This window comes from Pinus tabuliformis, chromosome 6 (assembly GCF_031772625.1).
Source record: "Pinus tabuliformis cultivar Carrire ecotype Pingquan chromosome 6, CPIR1, whole genome shotgun sequence".
Taxonomy (NCBI): domain Eukaryota; kingdom Viridiplantae; phylum Streptophyta; class Pinopsida; order Pinales; family Pinaceae; genus Pinus; species Pinus tabuliformis.
The window spans coordinates 1,325,457,717-1,325,471,967 of NC_142292.1; positions in this window are offsets into that span (position 1 = coordinate 1,325,457,717).

Here is a 14,251-nt window from a genome sequence, read left to right on the forward strand (position 1 = left end):
AAAGGGAACAAATGAAAAACATTCCATATGCTTCTGTTGTCGGAAGCCTAATGTATGCTCAAGTCTGCACAAGACCTGACATTGCATTTGTTGTGGGAATGTTGGGATGATATCAGAGTGATCCAGGTTTAGACCACTGGAGAGCTGCAAAGAAAGTAATGAGGTACCTTCAAGGAACCAAAGACTACATGCTTATGTATAGACGGACGGACAACTTGGAAGCAATTGGCTACTCAGATTCTGACTTTGCTGGATGTGTTGATTCACGTAAATCAACATCAGGTTACATTTTTATGATGGCCGGGGGAGCTGTATCATGGAGGAGTGCCAAGCAGACCTTGATTGCCACTTCCACTATGGAAGCCGAGTTCGTCTCCTGTTTTGAGGCTACTTTACATGGTGTATGGCTTAGGAGTTTCATTTCTGGGCTTAGAATTATGGATTCTATCTCTAAGCCATTGAGAATATATTGTGATAATTCAGCTGCTATTTTTATGGCTAAAAACAATAAAAGTGGGAGTCGAAATAAACACATCGACATTAAGTATTTAGCTATAAGGGAACGTGTTAAAGAAAAGAAAGTGGTCATTGAGCACGTCAACATTGAGTTAATGATCGTTGATCCTTTAACTAAGGGCATGCCACCGTTTACATTCAAGGATCATGTATTGAATATGGGACTTGGTTCCATTATGTAGTTTCTCATTGTATGGACAATGTTATTTTAATGAAATTCTTAATTATTGTGATGTTTTTTCTCATATTTATGTGCACCTTAAGTTGATTTGAGAAAATTCATTTAAGAAGGACCAAGAATAAACATAAGGTTTATTCATTAAGAAATTGTTGCCACATAAATTATAATAAGAATAAATACATAGTAATACATGGAAGATAATACTCGTCATTAGAGGACTTATCACCATGATTCATGTATCTATTACTTAATACAGATTATCAATGGTTTTTAAGTTGAGACATTAAGTTTGGAAGTATGGACCAAGTGGGAGAATGTTAAGCTCCATTAATTTTTGCACAATTGCTGCCTACAATTATGGAATTTAAACTGCAGTCTTTCCTTAACTTATGGAAACCAACTGCAGTAGTTTCCTTAAGTTAAGAAAATCAACTGCAGTTAATAAATTTATTGTTGGGAGCTACTGAAGTGGTCCATTACTCTATCTGGAGTTCTCTGCCTTGATCTGTGGGACATCTGACACATAGCTATCAGAAGCTTGATGGAAGCTTGGCTATAAATTCATCTGTTTGGTCCCCAAGCTTGCATCTCAATCCCCTTCAGTTTTTTACGCCATCTAGCTGAGATAGCAGAGCTTGGAAGTGCCTTCAGAATTTCTGCATTCTTTTCTTTTTGCTTGGATAGCTGGAGCGTGGTTTTCAGAAAGAAGTTGCATCAAGAGTTTCACCAATGGCTGGAGGTAATTCGTATCCCTGGGCATTAAGTTTCAACAATTCATTGAATTTTTTCCGCATGCAGAATCGTTGTTATAATTATCTTACATAAATAACATAATCATATTTACCAATCCATATATTAAACATATATATAATTACATTTTCTTAGAAAAAAAACAATTATATTTTCCAATGTAATTGATATACTTAACATATATCAACTACATTAATAATTATTATCTGTATTTTTTTAAACACCAATTATTTATGATTGTTAATAACTATATAAATAATAAAAACCATATTCTTATATATTTACAATTATTATATTAATATTATAATAATAATATTAGTAATATTAATTAATAATAGTACTAATATTATGATAATGATATTATAATAATAATAATTATTATTATTATTATTATTATTATTATTATATAAAATAATTATAATAATAATAACAACTATTTTTCAATAGTAATTAGAATTGTGATAAAGGAATTATTATATGTATTATTTTTAAAGACCAACTATTTATGATTATTAATAACTATATAAATAATAAAAATCGTGTTCTTATATATTTATATATTTATAATTATTATATTAATATTATAATAATAGTATTATAATAATACTATTAATTCACAATAATATTAATAATATTATTTAATAATAATAATATTATGTTATTATAATAATATAATTATTATTATATTATACTAATAAAATAATAGTTATTATAAGAATAAAATAAATAATAATAACAACAACTACTACTTGTATTATTATTATAATAATATAATATATTATATTATTATTATAATAATAATATTATATTATTATTATCCAAGAGATTAATACTAAAACCGCATGGGATTATGAACCTTAGAGAATAATATTAAACAAAAGGGACTAATATTATAAACCCAAGGGATACAAACCCAAAGATAAATATTACAAATATTAAAATAAACATGGTTGAATTAATAAAGCCTAATAATTAATATTTTAAACTCAAGGGAATAATAAACCAAAGGGATTATTAATATTATAAACCTAAGGAACTAATAAACCCAGCCGTTTAATACTGTAAACCCAAGGAATTAGTGAACCCATGGGATAAATATTAAAAACCTAAGGGATCAAGAAGCGCAAGGGATCGATATTACAAAGACAAGAGATTAATAAAGCTCACCATGATTGATATTATATTATAAACCCAAGATTGGTAAACCCTAATATAAATATTACAAACACTAAAATAAACATGGTTTATTTTCATGGTGAGACAATCCTTGTTCATAATGTGACATTCAACCATGGCTAATGATGGTTTTCTATGATTGACAATGGTTGACCATGATTGATATTATAAACCTAAGGGAATAATAAACCCAAATGATTGATATTATAAACTCAAAGGAATAATAAATCCAAGGGATTATGAACCCAAGGGAATAATATTAAAACCAATGAACTAATATTATAAACCCAACGTATATAAACCCTAAGATAAATATTATAAACACTAAAATAAACATGATTAGCCATTGTTGATTTTCACCCAAAGGAATAATAAACCCAAGGGTTTAATACTAAAACCCCAAGAAATTGTGAACCCAAGGGAATAATATTAAACCCATGGGACTAATATTATAAACCCAATGTATATAAACCCTAAGATAAATATTATAAACACTAAAATAAACATGATTGACCATCGTTGATTTTCATATTGAGACAATTCTTATCACAATTCCATGCTGGACCATGGTTGACCATGGTTGACATCATAATAAACCATGGTTGGTTGGGGAATAATAAACCCAAGCGATTGATATTTTCAACACAAAGGAACAATAATCCCAAGGGATTAATACTAAAACCCCAAGGTATTATGAACCTAAGGGAATAATATTAAACAAAAGGGACTAATATTATAAACCCAAGGTATACAAACCCTAAGATAAATATTAAAAATACTAAAATAAACATTATTGAATTAATAAACCCTACAAATTAATATTTTAAAATCAAGGTATTAATAAACCAAAGGGATTAATAATATTATAAACCCAAGGAACTAATAAACCCAACTGTTTAATATTAAAAACCCAACGAATTAGTGAAACCAAGGGATAGATATTATAAACCTAAGCAATCAAGAAGTGGAAGGGATTGATATTACAAACACAAGAGATTAATAAAGTTGACCATGATTGGTATTATAAACCCAGTGTATTAATACTAAAACCCCAACGGATTATGAACCCAAGGGGTTAATATTAAACCCAAGAGACTAATAGTATAAACCCAACATTGGTAAACCCTAATATAAATATTACAAACACTATAATAAACATGGTTTATTTTCATGGTGAGACAATCCTTGTCACAATGCGGCATTCAACCATGGTTGACCATGGTTGGCTATGATTGACAATGGTTAACCATGATTGATATTGTAAACCTAAGGGAATAATAAGCTCAATGGATTAATATTATAAACCAAAAGGAATAATAAACCCAAGAGATTAATACTAAAACCCCAAGGGCTTATGAACCCAAGGGAATAATAGTATAAACCCAATGTATATAAACCTTAAGACAAATATTATAAACACTAAAATAAACATGATTTACCATCACTGTTTTTCATATTGAGACAATCCTTATCACAATTCCATGTTGTACCATGGTTCACCATGGCTAACATCATAATAAACCATAATTGACCAGGGAATAATAAACCTAATAGATTGATATTATAAACCCAAAGGATTAATACTAAAACCCCAAGGGATTATGAACCCAAGGGAATAATAGTATAAACCCAATGTATATAAACCTTAAGACAAATATTATAAACACTAAAATAAACATGATTTACCATCACTGTTTTTCATATTGAGACAATCCTTATCACAATTCCATGTTGTACCATGGTTCACCATGGCTAACATCATAATAAACCATAATTGACGAGGGAATAATAAACCTAATAGATTGATATTATAAACCCAAAGGAACAATAAACCCCAAGGGATATTATAAATGAAAGGGAATAATAAACCAAAGGGATTATCACTAAAAACCCAAGGGATTATAAACCCAAGGGAATAATATTAAACAAGGGATAAATATTATAAACCCAAGGTATATAAATCCTAAGATAAATATTACAAACCCTAAAACTCAATGTTTTATATACCCAAGGGAATAATATTAAATCCAAGAGATTAATATTATATACCTAAGGTATATAAACGCTAAAATAAATATTATAAACCTTAGAGATTAACAAACCCTGAGGATTGTTAATATTATAAACTTAACCACAACGAACGTTAATGATATAAATATAGTGTTAATTATAAAATTAATATTCATATTAATAATAATAATAATAATAAAATAACTATTACAATAAAAGTATTATTATTATAATAATAATATTACACACAAAAGAATAATAGTATAAACCAAAGGTATATATACCCCAAGATAAATATTGTAAACCCTAGAATTATCATGGTTGACCATGGTTGATTTTCATATTGTAACAATGTTTGTCACAATGTGACGTTGCACCATGGTTGACCATGATTGATTTTCATATACAATGAGTCTTTGTCATAAAGCAACATTGGATCATGGTTGATTTTCATATTGAGAAAATATTTGTCACAATGTGACGTCGGACCATGGTTGACCATGAATATAAACCATGAGGATTTATGTTAGACGCAAGGTAATAAACCCAAGGTATTAATACTAAAACCCCAAGGGATTATGAACCCAAGGTGATAATATTAAACCCAAGAGACTAATATTATAAACCCACCATTTGTAAACCCTAATATAAATATTACAAACACTAAAATAAACATGTTTTATTTTCATGGTGAGACAATCCTTGTCACAATACGACATTAAACCATGGTTGACCATGGTTGGCTATGATTGACAATGGTTAGTCATTATTGATACTGTAAACCTAAGGGAATAATAAACCCAAGGGATTGATATTATAAACCCAAAGGAATAATAAACCCAATGGATTAATACTAAAACACTAATGGATTATGAACCCCATGGAATAAAATTAAACCCAAGGGACTAATAGTATAAACCCAACGTATACGAACCTTAAGAAAAATATTATAAACACTAAAATAAACATGACTCGCCATCATTTTCTTTCATATTTAGACAATATTTATCACAATTCCATGTTGGACCATGGTTCACCATGATGGACATCATAATAAACCATCGTTGACTAAGGAATAATAAACCCAAGCGATTGATATTATAAACCCAAAGGAATAGTAAACCCAAGGGATTAATACTAAAACCCCAAGGGATATAATAAACTAGAGGGATTAACACTAAAACCCCAAGGGATTATAAACCCAAGGGAATAATATTAAACGAGGGATAAATATTATAAACCCAAGGTATATAAATATTACAAACCCTAAGATAAATATTACAAACCCTAAAACTCAATGTTTTATATACCCAAGAGAATAATATTAAATCCAAGTGATTAATATTATAAACATAAGGTATATAAATGCTAAAATAAATATTATAAACCTTGAAAGAAAAGTGACTAATAAATAAAAGGGTTTAATTTTATAAACCCAATGAATTAGTAAACCCAAGGGATAAATATTATAAACCTAAAGGATCAACAAACCCAAAGAATCAATATTAAAAAGACATGGGATTAATAAACCCATAGAATTAACATTTTAAACCCAAGGGATTGATAAACTCACACGATTATGAATATTATAAACCTTAGAGATTAACAAACCCTGAGTATTGTTAGTATTATAAACCCAACCACAATGAACGTTAATGATATAAATATAATGTTAATTATAAAATTAATATTAATATTAATAAATATATAATAATAAAAATATTAAAAAATAACTATTACAATAAAAGTATTATTATTATAATAATAATATTACGCACAAAAGAATAATATTATAATCCAAAGGTATATATAATACAAGATAAATATTGTAAACCCTAGAATTATCATGGTTGACCATGGTTGATTTTCATATTGAGACAATCTTTGTCACAATGTGACATTGCACCATGTTTGACCATGAGTGATTTTCATATGCAGTGAGTCTTTGTCATAAAGCAATGTCGGACGATGGTCGATTTTCATATTGAGAAAATATTTTTCACAATGTGACATTGGACCATGGTTGAACATGATTATTAACCAAGGGTATTTATATTGGACACAAGGTAATAAACCTAAAGTATTAATACTAGAACCCCAAGGGATTATGAATCCAAGGTGATAATATTAAACCCAGGAGACTAATATTATAAACCGAGCATTCGTAAACCCTAATATAAATATTACAAACACAAAAGAATAATATTATAAACCCAAGGTATATATACCCCAAGATAAATATTGTAAACCCTAGAGTTATCATGGTTGATTTTCATATCAATCTTTGTCACACTACCACGTTGCAATATGGTTGACCATGATTATAAACCAAGGGGATTTATATTAGAAGCAAGGATTAATATTATAAAGCCTATGAATAATATTAAACCTTACGAGTAATAACCCTTAGATTAATAAACTAAAGGGATTGATATTGTAAACCAAAGGAGATAATAAACCAAAAGGATTAATAGTGATTATAAACTCAAGGGAATAAATATAAAATTAATTATAAAATTGATATTCATATTGATAAATATATAATAATGAAAATAATAATAATATTAAAAAATAACTATTACAATAAAAATATTATTATAATAATAAATAATAATTATTAATTTATATTAACTATTAATCATAATGTAAATAAATTATTATTACATTTATTTTAAAATAAATAATGTTATTACTAATTATTTATTATTATTAATATTATTTTTATTACTAATATTTGAGGTTGGACCATGGTTTACCATGATTATAAACCAAGGGGATTTATGTTAGACCCAAGAATTAATATTATAAACCCTATGAATAATATTAAACCCTAGGAATAAGAACTTTTATATTAATAAACACGAGGGATTGATATTATAAACCAAAGGGATTAATACTAAAAACCCAAGGGATTAAAAACTCAATGGAATAATATTAAACCACAGATAAATATTATATACCCTAAAACCCCAACCTTTTATAAAACCATGAAAATATTATTAAATCCAAGGGATTAATATATAAACTCTAAAATAAATATTATAAACCCTAAGATAAACATGGTTGACTATGGTTGAATATACGACTGTGAACCCAAGGCAATAATATTGCACCCAATGGATAAATATTATAAACCAAAAGTATATATACCCCAAGATAAATGTTGTAAAGCCTAGAATTATCATGGTTGACCATTGTTGATTTTCATATTGACACAATCTTTGTCACAATGCGAGATTGCACCATGGTTGACCATGATTTATTTTCATATGTCGTGTGATGCAGGAGCATTCAACCCAAGAGAAAATCATTGTAATTAATGTAGGTTTTAACCCTGTATAGAAATTACCTGCATACGAATTCTAAAACACAGAAAATAAACAATGCGAGAGCATAACACATAAAACACATATACACAAAAATTTTCCCTTGGATCCCAAAACTGGGACTACCAACTTGATTTTTTATTATATTCCTTTCAATGTTACAATACATATTTATACATGCCAAAGCATCCAATACCATGGACCGAAAACCATCGTGTCCAAAAACATGTGTGAAAATCATGCACAAAACCATAGGTGGATCTGCCCAACCTAACATAGTGTCCAAAACCAAAATTTTCTGGGGCAGAGAAAGTGGGGTTACAGGTACACCTCAAACCCCCAATGACCCCCCCCTAACCCCCTGGTTAACTACGTGGGCTAGTCGTGGAAAGAATATAACACAACCCAACAATTAAGTAGACATAGGGGGTCATGTATCTTTAGAGAAGTTAGTTTCCTAAGTTTCAAGTTAATGTAATATTAGACCTTTAAGTGATTTAATTAGATAATAAGAGGAAGTTGTAAATGCTATCAAATTAAAGGAGAACATGAGTGGTGAATAAATGACAAGAGATAGAGGTCAATTAGGACTCTTAAAATAGTTTCAGGATTCGAGGAACGAGAGAGAGCTTTTAGGAATTAATTGAAGTAGAAGTGGACAGAGGATTTAGGAGTCAGTTCAGAGGATTTAGGAGTTGAACCAGGGTGAGTTCAACAGAACTCACTGGCATATATGTAAGCCTATGGGCAGAGTCAAAGAGGAGGCCACTGATATTGAAGAACAGGTATGTGAGAGACAAAGGTCTCATTCTGTAACCATTGTTGATATTTATTAATATAATCAACTCAATTTCGAGTTGGAATGCGTGTTTCGAGTGTTGAATTGTATATGAATTCATAGGTTCTGTAACAGGGGTTGCAGACAGAGTTCTGCAGAACACGTAGAGGGAGAAAATGATACAGAGAATCGTAATGGATCATTGAATCCATTTGAAGGATCCAAGGGGACAGTGATCAAAGGAGCATACGAAGTTAAGCCAAGAGGAAGAGTGTGCAGCGAATTAGCAGAGGATGAGAACCTTTGAAGACAACTGAACCACACAAAGAAATTGAAGAAATAGCGTAAAAACGCAAGTGAAAGGAAGATCAGTGAAGTGAAGAACTTGAAGAACAGCAACTGTTAGCTCTTATAGATCAATGGCCAGGATCCAATCACAGAGGAGATGGAAAAATATTGCATCGACAAACTTTAAATGAAGGAAGGTAGTTTTGTAACAATGAAAGTGGATTTCAGCAGACCTCAAATCCATAAGCGGTACTGAAGGACGAGCACCAATTCCACTAATCGGAGGACATGTAGCAGTGGAGGAATAAGGGAAAATTGCTTTATCGGGCGTTAAACCCCGTGCTCGTTGTCTGTCCGAAATAAACAACAACCGTCAGATTTGAAGGAGGAAGATTGATGGCGGAGGACTGTCGGGAAACTTTGCATCGGGAAAGGATAGCGCCCGTTGAATCGAGAATCGATCAACGGTTGTGATCTAATCACAATCGCATTAGACAGAGGTCGAAGGCTGGACGATTGTGAAATGGTGATGCGCTGATAGCGATAAAGCTGATCGGAGATGGGGATTATCGGAGTTCAAAGAAGCAGCGTTGTGGAGCAACTAAAGGTACGGACCCGATGAAGTTATAGATGCATATGGAAAGTATTTGAGATCCACTTATATGTGTTCGGAGCAGGATTTCAATGTATTTCCATGTATTGGCGATAGATGTGTTGCGGAGCCTTTTTAAGGCTAAAACATATATTAACGATTCTGATATTCGCATATTGGAATCGGAGGGGTGATGAGGCATGTATGAATGACCTACTAAAGGAGCAATAACCGATTGCGATAAAGGCAATCCTCGAGAAGTGTGCAGAGACCGTACTGAGCTGGAAAAAGGTATGTTTTGCAGGGTTTTCCTTTGTAAATGGTTTATAAAAGAAAAGAGTGTTTTATACGTTAAAACATATGTAACCAATGTATTAAACGGAAAGGTTATATATATGCGGCTTAGAGGGTTGTATAAAGGTTACGAAGGGTTTTAAAGTCCCAATAAGGAATAATTAATGGAAGGCTTTAATAAAAGGGATAATGAAGGTTATGAGGAGATAAATAGTCCTGATAGGAGGTTTAAGCGGGGTGATTGAGTTTTGGTACAAAGGAACTGATGATGAAGGGGCCTTAATCATTTATGGTTTGAATATTTGACTCCTTTGATAGTCAAATACCTGGGACAGATGTTTTTATGCATATTTATGCATACTATGGGTATGTGTAAGGGAAACCCTGCGTCATTTGTGGTATCAAGGCAGAATTGTAATCAGAGCGGGGAAAGATTTCCTATGAAATGGAAGTTTCACACAGAAGAAAGTAATGTGCATAAGGATACAACAGAATATTGTAGGGAAAATTTTGGAGTTCTTGGGAGATTGTAGTAGTTCCAGTAGAGGCTTGGAGTAGACAGGAACAGAGGATTCCTTGAATAAAAGTGAGCGCAAGATTGCTTAGTACAAGCTCTGAAGGAAAGAGGACTTGGAGACCAAACAGAGGACAATCGATTCAAAATGCAGAAGAATGGGAGAACAAGATCATATATAGATCTTGGAGGTGAGATAGTGTTTTTGGTTTCAAATTGAAATTGAAGATTGTGGCTGTAGATGAAGTATCTCAGCAAAGGACAACAAGAGAAGCTGTGAGAGGAGAACCAGATGTGTTCTTGAAGACAGAGTAAGGAAAACACTGTGAAGAAAAAGTGGCAGTGAACCTGAAAAATCCAACAAAAGATTAGACAGAGGGAGGACAAATGAAGTGTTCTCAAGAGAGAGTAAAAGATTGCAGAAGCCTAGAAGGAGCAAAGGTGTTGCTCAAGAGGAGGTTCTAGACAGAGAACCCGTGCTTACCAAAATACTGAGTGAGGAGAGCTTAGTGAGGTAAGATTGCAGTGAGGAGGACTAGTTGTTGCAGAGGCTTGCTGCAGATGAGTAAGGAGCTCATGAAGAAAGAGGAGAAGAAGATGACTACTGATAGTCATAGCAAAGGTTCAAAGAGAAGCCACAACAGAAGAAAGATGAAGAAAGAGGATTCCAAAGAAAATGGCAAGAGGGTGAGTCAAGAGGAAATTGACAAAGAGATTGCAGAGTTAAAAGAACAACTCGATGCATTAAGGAGGATACTAGAAGAAAGCCAAAGACTAGGTTGGGTCTTGAGGAAGAAGCTAATGAAGTGGCATAAATTGTAGAGAAAGCTACATCAGAGACAAGTAAGGTGGCTGATGGAAAGTCTCAAAGAAGCTGAGTTGGAAATGGAGGAGTCCATTTGTGAACCAGAACAGGGAGAAATTCTGGGAGAAAGTGAAGATGAAGAATTAAAGACTGAAACTTCAAGTGAGGCCAAAGGGTCACATGGTTTCAAATCTGACAATATGTGTATGATTGCAGGTGAAACAGGTAAAGAACAATTTGCTGATATTGTCATAAAGGAGGAAGAAGACAAGCAGAATCTAAATTTTGTTCTTGAAGAAGATGAGATAGATAGGTCTCATATACAGTTGGGGAAAGATATCAAGCAACCAAGTGAAGGGCTTGAAGAGATTGGAGAGGATACCATCAAAGAATTTTTGAATCATATGAAGGATTTAGAACAACAACGAGATATGATGGCTGAAGCATCTAGTGAGACCACAGGGTCTTATGTTTTTAAAATTGATAGTTTGTGTATGATGGTAGGTATTGCAGGAGAAAAGCAACCTATTGAAGATATCTTAAGAGTAAATGAAGATCTATAAGTAAAAGGTGACAAAGAAAACTTTTCAGAAGAAGAAGAATTTGATTGCATATAGAATAAAAAGTTTATGGATGAGTCTAAAGAAGCTATCATAGAAATGAAGAATCAGGATCTTATTCTGATGAAGAATGAAGGAATATTGTCTCAAAAAGGTAATCAAATGAGTTTGATTAATGTTATTGATGAAAACCAAATACAGGAGAATGTTAATGCAGATGGTAAGACAAGGATAACTCTGGGAGAAGAGTTACAAAGGGACAGCAAGGCAAAATGTACTAAAGAAAAAGAGACTATGTTAGCTGAAAACATAGTAAAGGATCATCAATTCACCATGATGATAGGCACAGTGGAAATAGCCATGGAAGCTTCTAAGACAATCAGAAAAAGAGAAGGACATCTACTGAAAGATGTTAAGAAGGAGGAAGTCTATGCAAAAATCTTAGCAAAGGGAAAAAGGACATCTGATTATTTATCAATAACAAAGGAAGGTATGGAAAATTGTGTGAAATTTCCATAATCTACTCCAATTGAAAATTAGATTTTCAAAGAAGGGAGTTGGAAAAATAGAGAATAGATGTTCAAGAGAGATTGCTAAAAAAGGAAAACAAAAACATTGTCATGAATGACAATCATAAGAAAAAGGAGGTGGATATGAAAGTTCAGGAGATTGACACTGCGAAGGAAGGATTTCACTACGATGGACAAAAGCAAGAAGACATCATTAGAGCAGATGCTGTGGAAGAGAGACTAGTTGACAGTCTCATGAGTTCTTTTGAGAATTCAAAATAGCATACTGCTGTGCTAACAAAGGAGAAAGAAACAGAGCAGCAAACGAAATTGTTGCCAAAGGAAGATATGGCACTGAAGCCATATGTTTTTCATTTTAACCAGTGTTTTGTGAATGCAGTTTTAATTGCAGATGTTCGAGGAAATTTGGCACAGATGAACAACCAAATCAAAATGAAAGAAGAAGATTTTGTGGAAGAATTTAATCCATGGAACAGAGATGCTAAATTGCTGGAGATAATGCTGGAAAGTCATGATTCAGAATAGGCAGAAATAATCATGAAAGAGGGTAAGGCTAATAGGGAGGCAGTAAGCATAGTAAGCAAAGCAAAAGTTGGAACAAGAGAAAAAGAAGAAGAAAAAGTAAACCAACAACTACAAAGAGAAAGTAGCCAGTAACAAATAAAGAACTAGTGGTCAGCAGCAACAACCTAAAGCAAAGAGAAAGAGGAAGAAGTAAGAAGCAGAATATGGACCAGTCCAAAGATGTACTGGAGACAGAGATTGAAGAAATGTGGCAATTAATGATGAAGCAGTCCAAATGGAGGAAAATGGTAGCAAAAGGAAGCATGATCAATCAGAGTTTGACCCTGATTGACAAGAAGAAGAAGATGGAACAAAAGACAACAAAAGTACAACAGCAGCAAAGGAGCAAAACATTTGAGCAATTACAAAACAAAGTATGGGATCCAGGAAGACAAAGATCAGAAGACACATGATCAGGAGATCATGAATATTTTCTACTGAATATTTTCTACTTTGTGAGTTTGATGCAGGGGCATTCAACCCAAGAGAAAATCATTGTAATTAAGTAGACATAGGGGGTCATGTATCTTTAGAGAAGTTAGTTTCCTAAGTTTCAAGTTAATGTAATATTAGACCTTTAAGAGATTTAATTACATAATGAGAGGAAGTTGTAAATGCTCTCGAATTAAAGGAGAACATGAGTGGTAAATAAATGACAAGAGATAGAGGTCAGGACTCTTAAAACAGTTTTAGGATTTAAGGAACGAGAGAGAGCTTTTAGGAATTAATTGAAGTAGAAGTGGACAGAGGATTTAGGAGTCAGTTTAGAGGATTTGGGAGTCGAACTAGGATGAATTCAACAGAACTCACTGGCATATATGTAAGCCTACGGGCAGAGTCAAAGAGGAGGCCACTGATATTGAAGAACAGGCCTGTGAGAGACAAAGGTCTCATTATGTAACCATTATTGATATTTATTGATATAATCAACACGATTTCGAGTTGGAATGCATGTTTCGAGTGTTGAATTGTATATGAATTCGTAGGTTCTGTAACAGGGGTTGTAAGCAAAGTTCTGCAGAACACACAGAGGGAGAAAATGATACAGAGAATCGTAATGGATCGTTGAATCCATTCGAAGGATCCAATAGGATAGTGATCAAAGGAGCATACGAAGTTAAGCCAGGAGGAAGAGTGTGTAGTGGATTAGTAGAGGACGAGAACCTTTAAAGAAAATTGAACCACAAAGAGAAATTGAAGAAATAGTGTAAAAGCGTAAGTGAAAGGAAGATAAGTGAAGTGAAGAACTTGATGAATAGCAACCGTTAGATCTTATAGATCAATGGCTAGGATCCAATCACAGAGGAGATGGAGAAATATTGCATGGGTGAACTTTATATGAAGGAAGGCAGTTTTGTAACAGTGAA